The sequence below is a fragment of the Schistosoma mansoni genome, chromosome W (assembly GCF_000237925.1).
Source record: "Schistosoma mansoni strain Puerto Rico chromosome W, complete genome".
NCBI classification, from domain to species: Eukaryota; Metazoa; Platyhelminthes; class Trematoda; order Strigeidida; family Schistosomatidae; genus Schistosoma; species Schistosoma mansoni.
The window spans coordinates 11,723,724-11,743,269 of NC_031502.1; the positions used below are offsets into that span (position 1 = coordinate 11,723,724).

Below are 19,546 nucleotides of genomic sequence, written 5' to 3' on the forward strand. Positions count from 1 at the left end.
TGGGATATCTTGGCTCAGTTTTGCTGAGAAAACTGAAGGATATAATGGCGTGATCGCTTTTCCTCAGGGAAACCAGAATTGAGAGGTTATGGACTAGGTATTCTTCATTTGTAAATACCCAGTCAATCGCGACGGAGTCTGACTGTTTCTCCAACGAGTTGCCGACATTCTCGAAAAATCCCAGATCCTCAACGAGGTTAAAGAACCGAGCTTCTGTAGAGTTTTCACCTCCAATATAGACATGTTTCACGAAGTTGGCTCTAGGAAGATTGAAGTCTCCTAAAATCAGGATATGAGAGAATCCGAGATGCGTAGAGCGAGTTAATCCTTCCAACAGACGTTTGTCGTACTCGATGTCAGCAATGGGCTTCCTGTAGATGACCCCAACTAGACACCTCGATTTGGCAGACAATCTTACTGAGCACCATTACTTCTATAGACTCTCCAACTTATTTTTTTCTCCCATAAATCGGTCCTTCATGTGCAGCTGGGTAAAGGATCACTCAGTTTCAGTTCGAAAGGACAGGAGGCTGGATGGCCTGTGTTAGTCTTGTCAATGATGGTCTTTCAGTTGATTGAACTTTCTTTTGAAAGAGTGGACAGATGGAACTTCAGTCACTTGTCGAGGCAATGAATTCCACCCGTTGATAATTCGATGGGAAAGTCGATAGTCAGCTGACAAGTAATTTGACCTGAGCCTGTGAGCTTTTTTGGAATGTCCTCGTAAACTCTCTGTTTTGGAAGACAAAATATGGGGGCATATCAAGTGCAAATTTGAAAACTGTAATTAGGTCACCTCTAATTCTTCGATATGACAACAAGAATAGGTTTAGTTCAGCCAGTCGGGCAGCATACGGGAGCTTCGCTATTCCGGGAATCAGCTTAATGGCTGTTCTCTGGACCTTTCACTGTCTTTTTTATGCCGCTTGTATTCAGCACTCAAGTTTACGACGCACGAACACTGTATACTAAGTCAAAAAGTTTAAGCGTTGGCATGACTAAAGGCCCTACGTATTGACCATGGGGTTCTATAACCCTTGTCAGCTATTGCACAGCAGTGTGCAGTAGTTTTTAAGTCTTGACTCCTAAGTCATTGTGTGTCTGAATAACGAGCAGCTCAATGTTATTGATCATATATGTATCTGTACCTTGATTATCAATATTCATCACAATACACTTGGAAGTATTTGTCAGCAACTGCCAAGTTTGAGACTATTCAGATAATCTCTCCAGGTCATTTTAAAGTGTAAAGCTATCACCTTTACTTCTTATCGCTCTCCATATCCTGACATCATCAGCATATGGCAAGACGGATGATGATAGGAGACGAGGAAGCTCATACAAGAGGAATAACACTGGCTTCGAAACTGTACTCAGTTAACGTTCAGGTTATCGATATGAACATTAAACACTGTTACTCGTATCATTTCCTGATGTAAACATGAAACTACTGTATACACTTGATTAGCTACGTTATATCAATTTATCTTGCGGTAACCATGCCTAGACCTTTGAATTATTTCTTCATGAATCATTCTATATAGATTTCGCCTGATTGTGGGATCTCCGGCCATTTTACACGATGTTCGATATACTTAGAATTATGATCAGAATGGGGGTTTGTGAAGATTTTAGTAATTGTAATAGGTGAATTCATGGGTCGATACGGCCATCCAGTGCTTCCAGGTTTCTAATGGTGGTCTAGCTTACATCGACTCATGAATTCAACTATACTTGAAACTGTCAAAACGTAAGAATGAGACTTTGATGAATTATTTCCGCTGCAGGGTCTCTTAAACTTTATACAATCTAAAGGTGCCACAAGTATTTGGAGTTTGACAGCTCCTTGACCAGTAACCGCTTTATAATCGAAGTATGCCAACCCAGTCAAATCAGAAGTCAAGAATGAAAGAGTTCAAAGATATATTTGGAGGGCTATCGTTGTCTTGAAGGAACGTTTGGTCTCAGCTGGAAGTACGTACCCACTTGCGATAGGGTGCGGATGAGTGGCAGAGAGTCTTCAGTTAGGTGAGTCCAGTAAAACCAATACAGTCAGCACCAAATATCAAAAGCACACAGAGCTATTGATTTTGAGGATTTATTGACCGTTACAAGTTCATTAAAAGAGCTCCAAAATTTTACTTTCGAAACCCCTACGGCACTTTATTTCCAAAGTATATTATTCAAATTCTTTTCTCATTTTGAGGAAGCAAACATTTTCGGACGTCCATAATTATTATTATCTGTGTACTCTTATTGTGACATTACATAGTTGTTGGACTATATGTAGTGTCGGTTGCTATGCCAAGCCCAAATAGCTTATTCTAGCTTCAAGAAAGGTTAATTTATTTATTCTTCTTGGGTCACATTTTGACCTTGTTGATTATTCGCCTATTAATCTTGACAGTTTTATGTGGGCGTATGTGCGTTCATTTCTTATCTGACTCGTCACGTCTGTAACTCATTTTTATCTGACTATAAATATCGATTACCGATTCAATAAATTGAGTTAGCCCACACGCCTTCTCCAATGTGCGTCATTTCGCTTCTCTCTCTTCTCTTCACTTCCTTCGCTTCGATTCTTTGATTGTCTGTGCAGACCTATGAGTGAATAAAATATACGCATTCAAAAATCCATCCTCGTATTTGACTTGCTTAATTCCGTTATTCACTAACGCCAGTTAAGTCGATAATAATATACGAGGATATAAGGCATGTGTATTTTCATAGCAATCATTCGACAACAACAATCACACGATCAGAATGGGGTCAGAAATTGGGCTGCGAAGAACTGCTCAGTAAACACATAACATGCTTTTCTCTATTTGCATTGTATGCAAAAGCAATTCAGATTGCTTTATCCAGTTTTTTCATATACGTTTGTTTGTCCATGTGCGCTATATCATTTTCTCGAATCTTCATTGAAACTTCACCATAACCTTCGTAAACGTTTAGAGCTCTGTTCAAATTAGCCAGGACAAAATCTGAAGATTCGTAGTCTAACGTATTTACGTGATACAATACACACTTAACAGCTGTACTTAGCAGTTTTCTGTATTCCTCTGGTTGGAATTTTCATCGAAATAATTACTTTTCCCAGGTTTGAACTCTTAATGACCACGGTATAGTACTTACTACAAGCATCTCAAACTCACATTATTGTGAGCTCATTTCGGGATTTGATACCTGATTGATCGTGTGACTGTCAAATGCATATATTGTGTTCTATTGGCAAACCTGTGTTCAGTCTTCTAACTGGTTCCAATGCCCTATACGTGAATACTTCGAACATTCTTGTTTGTCTATCTATACGCCACTTATATTCTGTTATTATATTTCCATAAATACTTAAGGCGCGCAGATGAACAGTGTGTAATAATTTTAATGAAATGCAGTTTGGAACAATCTGATGCAGTCCAAGATTTGTTTCACCATGATAAAGTTCTTGGATATTCTGTTTCCGGAATTGTTTCTGTTCTTATACAGTTGCTGTTGATTCTAAGTGCCAGTGCCAATATGAATCCTATTTTAAAAGAAAAGGATGTAATTCTGGTGTTAATCTAATACTGTCGTTATTTCGGCAAAGCCATACGAGTTCAGTTCTATTGTTATGAGCGAAGACTTGGCGGGGAAAATCAGTATACTGCTCTACGCATAATCAAACAGTAGCTCTGCAAAATACGGAGAACAAACATTGAACACATCTTCCTTCAGTTGTCCTTTACATACTTCATCATTCATCCGGCCCTGTTGTTACTCCGATTGCTCTTCGGTTTACTTCCTCTTCTCTTTCTTGTACTCTTCTGCTAACATTCTACCTCCAATTCCTGTTATATAATACTAATGTCTGTTCACATGAGAAGGACACACCACATTATCACAATTGAACGTTTACTACTGCATTAAGTACTGGAATATACATTCAAAGACATCTGTGGTCCAGTCCTAACCTAATCCATTTGTCCTTAATCATCAACGTAAAGACAGCAATTACAACATTCCGGCATTACTGCTTGCAACTCACAAGAGCTAAGCCTTTTAAACCAAAACCATGCAACAAATACCATCCCTTACAGGGATGATTGTGCAGTTTTGTAGGCATCCATTAGCAACCGGTCTTTTCGACTTTTAAGTGAAACGGGGAGAGCAAAGTAAGGCCATGGGTTGTCGCGCGAATTTTACATATCGTCGGGAATTTCGGATGTCTTTATTTATCGACTACTAACAGCATTTTTCTCTCACACGTCAATTTTCGTAATGTTTGTGCTTGTTACATAGCTTTTATTCTAGTTTATTAGTAGTTTGACGTAGTTGTTGCTCACAACCTGGGTCAATGTTTAGTCAGCCTAAAGTGTTTATTTGTAACACTGCGAACTCAAGCAAGTAAAATTAACCACTTATCAAATCAAAAATAAATCGTATTTAGATGTTTAAGCAAAAATGGACCCTAAAACCTTTTACATCTGTTCACCTCCCTAATTACGGTTCTATCCACCAAACAGTTCTATCCATTATAAATATAATCGTTTTTGACTGAACTGACATATTATTATGTAATGTATTTGAGGCAGAAAAATTATATGAGTAATGATTGACGCCGATACCTATCTCTCTCCGCTTTCTGAACATATACAGGAGCTGCGTATAACATTACTGTAAGCGTCATATCAATTATTCACATATTCTTCATAAATAAAACTATGCGTTTTGGCTTTGAGCATATTAACTAAGCCATGTTGGTTAGTACTAACTTATGATGTGTCTGTTATGGAGTTAACGGAGGAATTTCTATAAAGGGAATCTGCAATCACTGACTAAATTATAAACAAAGTCCTAATGCATATTCACGAGTGTTATCTAAATTATTACTAACTTTATTCAATATTATGTTTTTGATACAATATATAATTCTCAGCAGAAAGCATTTCAACGAGTTTCCGTTTCTTTTTTCTTCGTTGATCCTGGTGATAAATATTGATTGATCACCAGTTAGAGTTAGCAGTCCAGTCAGTCGACATCTAAATATTGTACATTCTTTTCACTGCGTACTTCCAGCAACTACGATATCTCCTACTGGGCCTTTTGCAACGTGTACAAAGAAAGGTCGCACACTTTCCAGAAACACACCTAATTAGGGTATGCGGTTAATAGCCATAATGACGTATCAAAACAAAAAGTTAGACAGCAACCGTACTCAGTCTTTTGCACTATAAATAATGTCAGTATGTAGAATCATAGTCTACTTCACATCACTATCTACACTTACTCATCGTATCGTAACAATCAACAATATGATACTTACTACTTCTGAGGAACCTATTTCGGCTGGGGATAGGATGACATATTTAATGTGAGTAGTAATACGTTACACATAATGACCACGTCTGCAAGGCTGAGCCATGCCACCAGATGAATCAATGTTTCCACGTCCACCGTTGCCGACCTTCTCTAAATGTTACGTGTTGAATATAGGTCTTCTCAAAAATTATATGCTCGGCTTCAGAGACTGTGTGGTTACGAAACACTGTCACTACAAGCATTCATCCGAATATGCAGACATAGTGAAGACACATTTTGGCGAAACTCCTAAATTGATGCGCTACTACACGTTTTCGTAACGAAAGGGTACTTTTGAAACAAACACTTAGTTGTTTAGATTTCTACAGACAGTTAGTATAATTTCTCGTGAGACTACGAAGAAGACAAAAATAAAAATTGTGTAAAAGTTTGTTGATACATCATTACTACTGGTAAAGGAGGAGCAACATTTGATGCAGAAAAATCATTTCATAAGTTGGATGTGTAGTTAAGTTAGAAACACTAATACAAAGAAGTTCTCATAGTGAACAGTTGCTGTCACGTCTCCATGCTTTGTAATATTGTGATCCATATTTTCAATCGTGAAGAATGCTACACAAAGACATGCGCCAGAGATACTGCCGTCCTTCCTAGTTATCGATGATTTCTAAGTAAAAATTGGCTTCGTCGAATCTATACACACTGTTTGCTCCATCTGAGTAATGAAATCGCTGTATTGATATAGAAGGTATGCGTGCTATCCATCTTCCATCGACTGCAATGTCTAAGAATACGATGAACTATACATTTTATATTTCGTAGTCTATCAAGCTACCTGTAAGAGTTTATATTATTATGTATGCCAAAAGCCTATGACTGCAAGGATACCTGCATGTTACAACTTATCTACAACCCAGCTTGCACCTGCTCTTAATTCCCTTTGCTTCCATGCAAACACGGCAGGACGCCCCTGACCAACGTTGTCCGTTATTACCAACTGAAATAAAGAATATCTACAAAGTAGAATTGATAAAAAACAGTTAACTTTCGGCGTCAACATGATGAGTATGGATAGTCCGAGAAGAGATAAGATTATTCTTTCCTACTTTTTGGAATTCCTTTAGCGCACTATCGAATTCGGTCAACATTCCGGAACGCCTTTTCAGTGTTATACTTTGAATAGCCTCGCTTACGTTTACTGAAATATCTTTTGAATATGAAGCACTACAAACAAAACTGGATAATTATTAAGAAGAGTTATTCATTGCAACAATACTTTACTAACTGAAGAAAGTACCTCTAGCAATCAAGACTTATTGGTTGTTTGATATTTAGTCCGAATCCTTGACCGAGACAGCGATCTACACAAGGTTCGTGTATCTAGAACTCTTAAGTTATTCTTACTCCTGTTACATTGTTTTTATACCTTATCAGGTTTTAAACAAAGGCGGTAAGGTTCAGAAAAAAAGTTGGTACCCCAGATAAAATTACGAAGCAACAGTCGAGCAACGTGTGCACTACAAGACAGGGAAAGGCTAAATAGTGTTCTTCTCAATTATTTTGTGGTTTTGCTGCAGCAAAAGACTACTTAAATATGGTAACACTTATTGTTCGTGCAAGCTGACGGATACCCAACAAACTGACAGCAAGTGAACTACGGAATGGCTGTCTCATGTCATGCCGTTCAAAGTCATTTAAACGAAATGGCGGGCGGCTTTGAGCGAACCTGACTTTTTACAGGGCCGACGATAGCTTCTCACCTACCTCAACCCGTTTAGGCCAGAACACAAATACCAATCTTGGCTATATTAATCATATATTTCAAACATACTTGGCTTATATGCAAGCAAACCAGACGACATCATGTCATAAAGTAAAAAATAACAATTATAAAAGATCATGCCGAAAGGCGTCTGTGATCGTGACGTACCATAACTCATGGACTGGGAATAACTTACGAATAGTAAATCGCATAATAGTAGCCCATAGGTCAAACGAAAACCCATGATAAAAGAAATGTGAATATATATGTGTAATTTGGTTGCTTGATAATTATTCAATGAGAATATATATAAAAGTAGTACACAAGCGATTCCTAGTAGTTACAATTAATTTGCTCTTCATTCCGATATAACACTAGTCTGATTGTTTTTGACGGACATATCTCTAACTGAAGGCGCTCGGCTAAGCATTCATATGAAATCGTTATATTTACGCCGTGCTGCATATCTCCCGCGATAACTACTTAGCTTAAATTCCAAGCAGTGGGTTACATTCACCTTTGATTCAAATACACTTACGAATGTTGTCGTTTTCAACTGCTGATATAATGGCGTACTCGTTACCCTATACGGAGTTAACAGATATTGAAGAAACTAACATTTCTCACTGCATCTTGGACACAGTCCTGTCTTGTTATGTTTGGGAGTTTCACGATCGTAGAAAACAAGTCTTTTGTTCGCATTATACATGAGGACCAAATGTTTGTTGGGCATTCACAATCAACTTTTAATCTACTTGAAACAATGAAATGATATGCTTTCTCACACTTTACTACTCCACACCGTAAGCCCCCAAAACCATTGGCAGGACGTTTGTTAAACACATAATCTTCAGGCAAATATGTGATGATACAGCAAGACCACATTACATATAGTGCAGAAGAAAATGTGTCAGAGTGATAACTTCTAACTTCAATAAGAAAACTCACTGTTCACAATATAATTTCTGGGTGGAAACATAATAAACTATCATCAGAAGAGCAACTTTAAAATCATAGATTGGGTCATTTTAAAACCAGTAATCGGGTAAGAAATATTATTGATGACATAGACGTGTTTTAAAGGTATGCTTAAAAGAACTCTCCCGGTTCACAAAGAGCAAAATTAACCCGAATAACATTGAACTCATCCGTATGTCAATTGTTTGCAGGTTAACTTCCTCAGTCTTAATGAATGTGTCTGTTGTCCGTTAGTGAGACTGTGGTGGCTATGAACCCCAACCGCATGACTTTTGAAAAGATTTATATTCAACAATGGATACGAAAAGAAGGTTGAAAATGGAGAACGCGGAAACATTCATTCAACTCAATTGGATGGCATGGCTCAGCCTTGCAGACATGGTCATCCTTGTGTATTGTTCTATCTCCAGCCTAAATATGTTCTTAAGAAACGCCAAACACTATATCACTGATTGTAACGATACGACAAGGCAGAATATATAATAATGTGACTTCCGTGTAAGCTCTTATAGATTAGGTTTTCACATCATGATAAATCTACAATTCTAGGATTAAGTCTGTTATTATAACAGTACTAATAACGGGCTACACCATAATTCTACAAAAACGCTATAACTAACAACTTTTACGCTACAAGGCGGTTGACTTGTTGGCTATAATCTGAAGGATTTCAAAACTGAAATAGAAAGGAGCACAGAGATTCAGGGAAATAAATGGGCGAACTTATCAGTTGATCAAACCAGTAAGGATGTAAACAAGTGGAATGGTAGAAAACTGATGATTAGCCGGGATAATCAAATATACTGTCGAATGGGTGGCTTGCCAGCATTAGTAATGATGATGGAAATGTAAAGCGTATTTAAGGTGTGCTAATAAGTTTGAAAAGTGTCTTTCACAGCTACTGCATATGCAGTGAACGAGAATTCAGGTGGGGGGAAACGAATTTATCATTTAATGCAAAATGACGTTATGCCTTCGTAAAATGCAAAAGCCATACATCAAATACATTATTTACATATCTTCATCCAGTCGTCCTGTATATGATTCAGAATTCTTCGAATTATATTGTTATTACAATTGCTCTTCACTTCCTTTCCTGTTCCGTTCTTCTATCCGGCATTCTGCTTTTGGTTGCTGCTACTTACTACTTATATCTGTTGATATGAGTAGCATACAATACATACATACTTGACTGGCGTTTCGGGCAAGAGTCAGCAAGCCATAGATGTGTATATGGTTGTCGAGGCTCTTTCCACTGAGAGATAGACAGTCATATTCTCTAGATGAGCGTTCCTGACAGGGCTGTGTTGTGTTAAAGAGATCAGTAATAACCTCTGAGATCTTCATGTCGCTGAAGTACCCACCATTGAACATTTACGTGTTGAATGAACAATGGTTAAGTGGCTTGTGAAGAGTCATGAACATACAGAGATATTTCAAATTAACTTCTGTATTACTGGCTAACTTGTCCCAGAATTCCCCTATTGTTCCATCTCTTACCTTCGACTTGGGATTACAAAACATCATCAGTTACAATCAGGAAGGTACATAAGTCTGAAGGACTAGTGTTAGTATTTTTAATGATATTCCTGCAACAAATCTAAATTTTTGAAAATTTGAGCAAAAGGAGGGCTAATCTCATGCTGATCTAAAGTGGTCCAAGTACTGAGGTTTGGGGGTCATTGTCATCAGTTAGCCAGTAAGTGATCTGTAAGATCTTGTATTTATCAATTTGTGTATAAGTGAAAGCTATAAAACCTCTCTTAAATGAATGTTTTAGAACATTTTTTATTTTGTTTCGCCTTCCTTTCATTCAATAATAATAATAATTTATCCTCAAATAACAGTCTGTCACATCATCATGTTCTACTTTTGCTGCATCAGAAGTTAGATCCAATGTGTTATCCATCGTGTTATTATTATTATTGTTGCATATCTCTGCCAGGGCAGGTATACCTCATTTCCACAGGCATAATCGATAAGTTACAACATTGATTTGTTTACAGTCTGTTTCACAAATAGGGTTGTTGACTAAATGAAATTAAGAAAATAGAGGGCAGTATATTCGTGCAAATGTCCTGGAGCGTCAATGATTAGGTTTGTGTTTTAGTATTACACTGAGTACAGTTTCTAAAATATTTTTCTAAATTGGTACCGCGTCCGCGTTACGCACTACATTCAAACTCGGAATTATTGCGTATTTAAGCAATACAACCTTTTAAGTTTATAGTTGTTATAAAGCAGATTTGTAGAGCACTTGACGTGAGCTATGGCCTTGAGAAAATGAGCATGTTAAGTTTGTTCCAATAGTAAGACGTCCCACGGCTGCACCCTGAGAGAGAGATGCTGAAAAAAGAGAAATGATGAAAGGGAAGTTGAGGTTAGAATAAAAAAGGCTGTTTATCATCACCCTCACCACCAATGCTTGATAGCGTTTACTTGTTGACGGTGCTTATGTATTACTTGGCCTTTGATTGAGGCAAGTATCATATTTATTCATAGTTGATTATACCCGCTCAAGAAGACTTGTTTGAGTCTTCACATTTTAGATTGTAGGGCGTCTCAAGTTTGCTTAGGATGTATGTGACTTAAGGCAATATCGAGTTAGTCCTCACAGGATGCACATATGTCAATAAGAAACTGATCAATTGCAGTCCTAAACATCAATGGGAAGATTCAAACGGCCAATACAAAAGTGAATTAACGGAAAACATGTTCCGAAAAATAGCTTTCGCTATTTGTCATGGCCTCTTTATGGCTCTGTTCATGTCACTTTCTAATGTCTGTCTTCGAAACTGGTTTCACTACCGTAAGTGTACACAGTCAGCTACGTTCGTTTCATTATGTCAAAATTTGGTCTATTGTAATTTTTCTGCACTCTTTGTTCAAATCTCTAGTTCGGCACGTTTCAGTCATTTTTGTAACAGGTACAGAAAGAATTTGGATAGGTTTCTGTTGAACACACAGTGATGCAAAGAACCTCATCAACTAAACATTTAGTATAATAGGTCTGTTTTCTTAAGCACTAGTCGACAGTGTGGCTTGCTACTCAGTTTCTCACTGTTTTACACTGTCTAAGAAAATTAAGTGTTGTTGGAATATTAGATCCACCTAGCCTGTTGATTTCAAAATCCCTGTAATTCAATGTGTCTGATTTCCCTTTTATTGTGTTAGCTGGATTCACATGTCATGAATTTTTATGCGAATTTGCTATGAAAGTGGCAAGCTTTGTTCCGAGAGCTATTTTGGAGAGCTAAGTTAGTATTTATTCCTGGTCTGTGGAAAGTAGCTGACTTGTTAAAATACTCGTCGTTTGAGCTGCAACCCGCACTCTTGAAAGTAGTTTTTCGTAATATCAATTTGTTTGTATAGATTAGGGTTTTTCAATATTCACACTCTTTACTTTGAATTCCAACCGGTTCCGGCTCCTGAAAATCGACTGTCGGACTCAATGTTCGGACTTGACTTTCAAATAAGGGTTGTAATCTGTTGTCGTCTGTCAGTAGATGGAGCACAGAAGATACCTACTTTGGTATACGCTGTTTCTAATTCTTATTTCGGCCTGATTCCTTCACAAGTATTTTTTCATCTGTTAGTTTAAGATGTCAAGATAACTGTATTTCTTTGGGTATCAACAGGGAATGCCAGCTTATCAAGTAAACTATTAATGTTTCCCTATATGCAATGGTTTTCAATCACATTTGCTACTGAGAGACCCAAACAACAAACAGTTGGCTTACAAGTAGCACCACTGATGTAGCCATCAACACCACTTTCCCACTTACACCGAAAATTGCATGTTTCGTTTGATGAGAACCTCATGTCGCAATTTTCGAATTCATCACCCCGAATTCCGCTTTCCATTGAATACTGACACTTTTGACGGTGAAAGTTGCAAATTTAGACCTGTGCTGCCATCCACTGGAAATAATTTAATGGAGTAGATTTGAAACAAAAGGTCGACAACTAAAACGTTTGAGTGAGATACTTGTCTAAAATGACCTTTTGTACACGAGCGGTGAAACTTATCAGAGTGTTGTACCTCAGGAATTAAGCCTGTTAGTCCTGTATGATGTTTTTCAAGTTATATATACCCCTCAGGAGTATAGACACAAAATGCGGTCCTGATTGACGGGGAAAAGTTTATTGAATTCATGCTGGGGAGAACATGTTTAGTGAATTTAATTTTTGGAAGCGTACATTAAGTGCTCATATCTCCCAAAGAAAGAACATATGAAATGTAATACCTGTATAAAAAAGAAAGTGTATGCGAAGTTATGTTCCGATGCATTCACCTCGATGAAAGTCTACTGGTCAAATCTGACGCTTAGCAACCTACAGTTGGATGCCAGAGATATACCCTAAGATAAGCCAATTATAATAATAGATGCCCGTTCGGAATTGTATTCTTCCTATATATTGTGGCGAAACTTGACACTCTAAAAGAACCATTACAATAAATGTTCAAAACTGACAGTAAAATGGTCCCAGGTAGTTGGAAGCACTTAAGGGGCCTCCATATAGTTCACCAGAATGTCCACTAACAACTTTCCAAATCTGCCACTATACTAGAAATTCTAATCTGCTATCACTATTACATTTATCATTGAGTGTTAGCACAATATATGGTACAACATGTTAAAAGCTTGTTATCAATATCGTTAAATAAGAGTGAATTCGGTATTTTGTGCTCGCTTCCCGATTATCATTATTTTCCCATCATGTAAAACATAAAAAAGTTAGCAATGAAACACATTTACTGGTCCACTTTCCGGACCCAAAATATAACAACGTAATAAAGAGAATTATTTCCTTAAATGGGTATAATATCTTTCACATTTATGAATAGTCTAACTTGGGATGTCAGACACAATAAAGCTTATAAGTGACGTGTTGTACTTATACTCACTGCAGCGGTGAACAAGTCCTAAAAGTAGGTAGTTCTGTCAGTCGTCAACATCGTTACTTAGCCCATACGTCGCTATAGTTAGATACGAAAGCACTAAAGCGTATTTTCAAATCCTATCGGTAAATTAAAGAAAGTCAATTTCAAAAGAGATATTCAGGTAGTTTTAATCACATCTCATTAGAAGAAAGAGATTCAAGCTTTATCTAGAGCTCTGTCAATACTGGCCGATATTCACGAAGATGCTAACTTCAAATGCACTTCTTCGACGTTCATTGATAAAAAGAAACTGGTGGTCTTTTAAACATAGTGACCTGTTTAAGGTTAGTCAGTAAAATTATGAGCTGTTTTTTTTTATCTGAATCACTTTGTTAGTTGATTTGAAGTTTTGATAATTCACTATTTTAGTTTTGCCTGGCATTAAGCCAGGTTGTATTACATTTGACTTGTATACTGATGTTTTTGTCACCCAATAGTTAAATAATGGACCAGATTTGGAATACCGTCTTTAACTTCAACACTCATCATATAGATATACGTACGTATTTTGTTAAATATCACACCGATACAGTAAGCAAACTACTCTCCTGAACTTTTTGTAGACCCTATAAATCATCTGTGACTTTCATACTTTTGAAAGTACTCAAAGAAATCTCACCGTCTCGTTATTATTTCCAAAATTATCTTAAAAATGATTTGATCCCGTTAACTGTGAACAATTTACGTATCTCAATAAATTTGGATTTAAATACAAGCAGCTATTCGAGGTTAACAGATGCTTACCCACTGAAAACAACATGCCACAAAAATAAGGTCTACAAGTAGTGTCGACACGAAAACTGTGAAATATTACTGAAAGTGTTTCAAATCCGTTACCGACGCTGTAGAACCATCCAAATATTACGAAAGAAGTGGTAATTGCATGCTTTCTGTAACTTTGAAATGGTGCTTCCGGGGAGATAAAGGTGTGAAATTAACAATGTGGTTGGTGATGCACATAAGCACACGTAAATGGTCTCCGTGACTGAACAAGCGTTATTTGGAAGTACTGCTTGTTGTCAAAAGTGAATCCATTGGCATTTTACCGATACAACTTTCTATTTTTATACATACATGCACAAAGTCATTTTATATGAGGTAAAAAGAGGTTTAGATTATCGCTTTGTGAGTGGGATGTGAATAGACTGATAAACTTCAGTAATAATAAATTGCTATTCAAGATTGTTCCGACTTCAAATGTAATTTACGATAAAAAACTGTACAGGAAGCTCAGTATAGAGATTTACTTTGTAACATAGATATTAAAATTTTGCTTGACCAAACGAATTGTTACGTTTTCCAACAAAACACACCCTGTTGTCGAACTTCAGATATATTTTTTATATACTAACTAACTTAGGTAATTATTTGTTTGCAGTTTTAAATTTTCTCTTGGCTCACTCGAATTACAGGGTGTAAATAAAATGAACGATCCTGTATCTTAAGTTTTCCGTCCCAAAAATTTAGTCTCCACTGCAAAACTACACTAACAAACGTAGCTTCATCATTTTTTATCAACACTATAGTCTTTTGAAAATTATCAGTTAGTTCATAAAACCTTTAGTTCGTTGCCACTCATCAAGCAGATATACTTGTGTGGTCAATTCACATGATGCAGGCATCTGACAAGTCTGACTTCACTATTCAGCAGGAGAACCAATTCAAGTTTGTTTCAGTGGTAAACGTAACTCTCTGAAAACTGGTGGTTATTTTGTCTGAATAACCCAATTAATAGTATTCTAACAACGTGGCAATTGAACTTTAATTATGAATTTCACTGTAAGTACAGGGATTCTCAGAAATACACATATATTTAACCGAGCCTTTTCTTCTGAAAAGAGGGCACCTTCTCTGTTCAACAGATAAAGATCTTAAAAATGCCAACAACGCTTTTATCTGTAACACCTTCATAATCAAAGGATACCAACCCAGTCAAATCAGAAGTCAGGAATGAATGCGTCCGAAGATAGATTTGGAAGATTGTTGGTGTGTTGAGAGGCGTTTGGCTTAAGCTGACTAGTAGTTGTAAAAAATGCTTAGCACGGAGTACCCACCTGTGATCTGCTGCTTATGCGTGCCGAGCACCTTCAGATAGACTGATTTTAATAAGACTGTTGGGGTCAGTATTGATGTCGAATACTAATAGAACTATTTACCTTAAATGTTTATTTACTGTCACCGTCATTAGGTGTAAGGTGCATAACTTCAGACCAAATTCATAACTACGTTAAGTTGCCTCCCTTAACTGTAAAATAGTATGAAACCAGGGCGTTTAAAAGATAATAAGAATTACTACACCTGTAATGGAAAAACTGTTTTTTTCGTTCTTCAAAAGCTAGCTATTTTCTTTTATCCAGTAGTAAAAATAAACCGTCCCCAGTTCTTCACTTCGTGATGAAATTATCAAATCCCGGCAGATTTATTTAATTACTTAATCATTGTTTACGAAGCTGCCTGTTATACCACACTGTATAAATGCGTTTCCTTATTTTATATTGAGGAATAAAGAAGTTTATAGGATTCTTTCAGCCTGAATTACGTTTGAAAAGCAGATAGATAATCATTATAAAGATATTTACTTCTAAGATCAAGACCGACACCAGTTGTATAACTAAGTTTTGACATTTCAGGTTACGATTTATGATTTTAATCCCGCAAAATATATTTAACTAAATTAAGAAGGGATGAATTACTCAAAAATGCCCTGGCCACTGTTTATAGGTCCAAAAATTGGGCCACTAGGCAGGCAGATGAAAATGTTGCTGATGTACATTTTTTTAAACGCCTGTATTAGTGCTGTACTACTTGACCAGATGTCTCTTAAAAGTTATCTGCGTGTAACCAGACTCAAATGTATTTTGAGTAATACATATGATTTCTTCGAGAAGAGTTTCTTATTGAACTAATTAATTAACACTTAAACATATTACTAAGAGTCAGTGTTATTATGGCAAGAATCATGCTTTCGCTCGCTGTGATCCAGAACGAATTGTCTGAATAATACAAATGTGGTGTTCAAGCTCCTAATACACACTTTTGGATATCTTCTTGTAAATTATTCAACCTCCAGGATATTACCTATTTATGTGCTACGTCATGTCATTTTTACCACTGATGATCTAACTAGAACACATCACACCCGAGTTGGTTTCTTTTTTCTGAAGTATTTGCTTTAATTATTTCGATTTCGTATTGTTTTTAATACGTCAAATCTCTTGGTGGTCAAAAAATCTCCATCTGTAGCGTTACACTGCGCTTGTCTTGTTTGTCATCAAAATTACACTAAAGCCTAAATTACATGCAAGTGAAATTTATTGATACTAGTTTGATGAAACTTTACTTCACAAAAAAGGCAGTCAGTAAATTACCGTTTATTGACACTTTCGAACCACCCGTCGAATTATTCTGATCGGTAACAAATATGAAGCTATTATCAAGTCTTTTATAGAGTAAATGCATCCGGTTTAGTCAGAAAGCAAGGGGACATAATAAGCACTCATAGAAAAAGTAGCAGCTACAGTTAACCTTCAACAGTAAATATTTATGTATATTAAAAGCTGTTTGAACGCAAGTTCTATACAAGTAGGTAACCAGAATAACGGCCAACGATTTAAAGATGATAACTGTAGAGATCATCTTTAGACAATCATTTTAACTACATTTCCCTATACACCCAAAATGATCCACATTAATCGAGGTAAAAATGCTATGATCCATATAGAACTCTACTTAATGAAACTTTATGAATGACATTTTCTGTGTTATCTGTGTATAAGAATTGGTGTACTTACAGCGGCTAAGTAGCTTCTGGTAGCCAAACTGTTTTGACTGAGTGCTGATCCAGTATCGTAGCACAATCTACCAAGTGTTGAATAGCTTGAAATAGTTGACAGAGTGTGTGTAGTTCCGTTGTTTATTGAAATGTTATCAGATATGCTCACTAGTTTTGTTTGGCACCACCAATAAGTCATTGTGTGAGCTACGGGATTCTATAAGCAAACCATTTACTTGATAATCTATCATACCAGACCCAGGTTATGGGCAGGTTAATTATTGTGAGTCAAATCATAAGAATAACACACGTTTTACGTGTTGGTATTTGGTTAATTAACTGTAGCTCCTCTGAGTCTAGACATATTAAAAATAATATTATTAAGATCAAAACGATAGCGCCAGTAACGCTAAGTTTGAAGAGTAAAAATTTTTCCATCCCCAGTTGATTCTTGAAACTTAAACTGTCCAGGAGTGGAATAGTTTTGTATAATCTCATGGTCAAATGAAACGAATGAATTTGGGAACGTTTTGTTAATTTACCAAATCAGTCAAGTGAAAGATGCTTAGGTAATGTATAAAACTCCGTCGTCACAGCAAATTGAGTAGACTATATAAATGGGAGCAGGTTCTTGTCCTATAGTTAGTTTATTCAACCAATAAAAGAATAAAAGACAAAGTCATTTTGTTTTTATTACTTTTGCCTTATCTCTCTTGAAGAATTTCAATAGTTTATACGAAAATATTTTTAATAATGCCGTGAATAACTTAACCTGTCATAGTTATTTTGTAGTACAGACGAATGTTTGTTTTTTTGGTGGATATAAGCGATATTTATACCTCATTATTTCCACTTTGCTTTTAGAAAGCCTAAAGGATAAGCCTGATAACCACATCTGTGCGTAAACTGTATGCTAAATTCAGAAAACCAGCCTGAAAATGTACGTAAGTTGGTCACAAGTTTTAAAACTTTTTTTAGAAACGAAGCTCAATATATAATTAATACCATGAATTTCTAGAACATTTTTACTTTATCCCTTTGTTAATCGAGCGTCCTATAATTCACTTTTTTAAATTTCATAGAATATTGGCAGTAAAATACAAGGATCATGTGGATATTTTTCAAAATAAGAAGCCAAGAAATCTTATTAGTAACTGTACATTGTTTTCGACTCATATATTGGAATAAGCTAGAGAAAATTTGAATATTAACGGACGTTGACTTATTTAAATACAAAAGAAAACGTTAATATGTACATCTTCATACACAGGTTGGGTAAAATTTAAGCATTTGACGCAATAAAACTCACGAGCAATTAATGATTAAATTCATCTTGACAACATGTTTACATATATTAGCTTCGGTAAATTTAACTACGTTTATCTGGGATTTAAATAAAAATACGGTGATCGAAAAGATATAATGCTTGTAATTTTTAGATAAATTAGTTTTAAATACTATAAGCAAAGATGGATAGTGGCTAACAGTGGCATCCAGGACGCGCGTTTTGTCCTATTTGGGACTCGTCAGCTGGGTGTACCTGCATCTCAGAGTTGATGTTCACTCTGGGACTCGAACCCAGTACCTTTCGCTTCAAACGCCATCTTTGCTTATAATGCTTGTAAATTTAGACTATATTGAGGCAATACGCACAGTATGCACATATGGCCAATAAGAGACTGACCAGTTGCAGTCCTAAACATCAATGGGATGATACAAACAAACAATACTAAGTGAATTTAGTTTTAAATACTTTTTAAAATGAATAAGGGTAAAAATTCACTTTACAATTATTTCAACCTTTTGTGTCATTGGACACACGAAAATATGAACCATCATTAATTAGCATCCCAAAGCAAGTATCTTACATCATTTTACTAGTCATGAATGCAATTTCGTTGGAAGACAATGGAAGTTGAAAAAGTAATGTACAAAGGATCTATTAGGTTTATCCTTTGCCTAAGAAAATGGATTGTTGATATTATTTTTATGACCTATGTGCACTAATGACTGGCATAAAATCCAACATCCCATCATATATATATATCCCCGTATTAATCATATCATTATACCTTCATTTCGAATTTTTTGAAAACTAAACTTTAGGCTTTCTTGTTGGGTATATCCGTTTTATTCATGAATTTTGACGGCCGTTCCATATATTGTAAACATTTAACGGAAAGTCAATAGCGATGATAGCTTTATTCAATACTATAAATTTTTTGTGCAGTATGGAATTCCTAGCACCAAATGTGCGACGTTACAACAGTTATCTCTTTAACATATTTTCGAATCACAATCATTAAACACATACTCTCAAAACTGTTGCTAACAGTCAATATCTATCACTCATATTCAGTCATCAAAGTTTTCCACGAGTTCACTAGCTACAATCATCTTCCCATTCATCATATATCAGGAGCCTGAATTCCAGAATATTTGACCTCCATTTCATCAAATGATAGATCGAAAGGAAGATGTGGAGAGAATTGAAGTGTTTCTGTTCGGGTTTTCCAATATTTGGTATTTCAATAATATGTGACTGTTTTATAATAGTGTATGAATACAGTACGATTAGCATTCATAATTATTCAGTTTAGGCAACTCCAAACCAGGTGATTTAGTTGTAATATTTGAATCGCTAGAAAATAGGTGGTCAATACGTTTGAGGATGCTGCCGGAATCTTCCTATTTGTTATGATGATATTTAGTTATTGCTTTTGATCGAATTTTATTCAACAAGTGCCCAAAGTAGTAAATAACTAAAATGGATCAATCCATTGATGTAGAG

At 36.1% G+C, this 19,546-nt stretch overlaps 1 protein-coding gene across 1 annotated transcript in view; it reads left to right on the plus strand.

The window, feature by feature from the left end:
- Nucleotides 1–13,246: 13,246 nt before the first annotated feature.
- Nucleotides 13,247–19,546, plus strand: part of Smp_141830 (transcriptional enhancer factor (tef) related) — a gene marked incomplete at its 3' end in the record, with an annotated part of 45,731 nt that continues 39,431 nt past the window's right edge. The window contains exons 1-2 of the mRNA XM_018788546.1: nt 13,247–13,267; nt 17,620–17,695. The remainder of the gene's footprint in view (nt 13,268–17,619; nt 17,696–19,546) is intronic.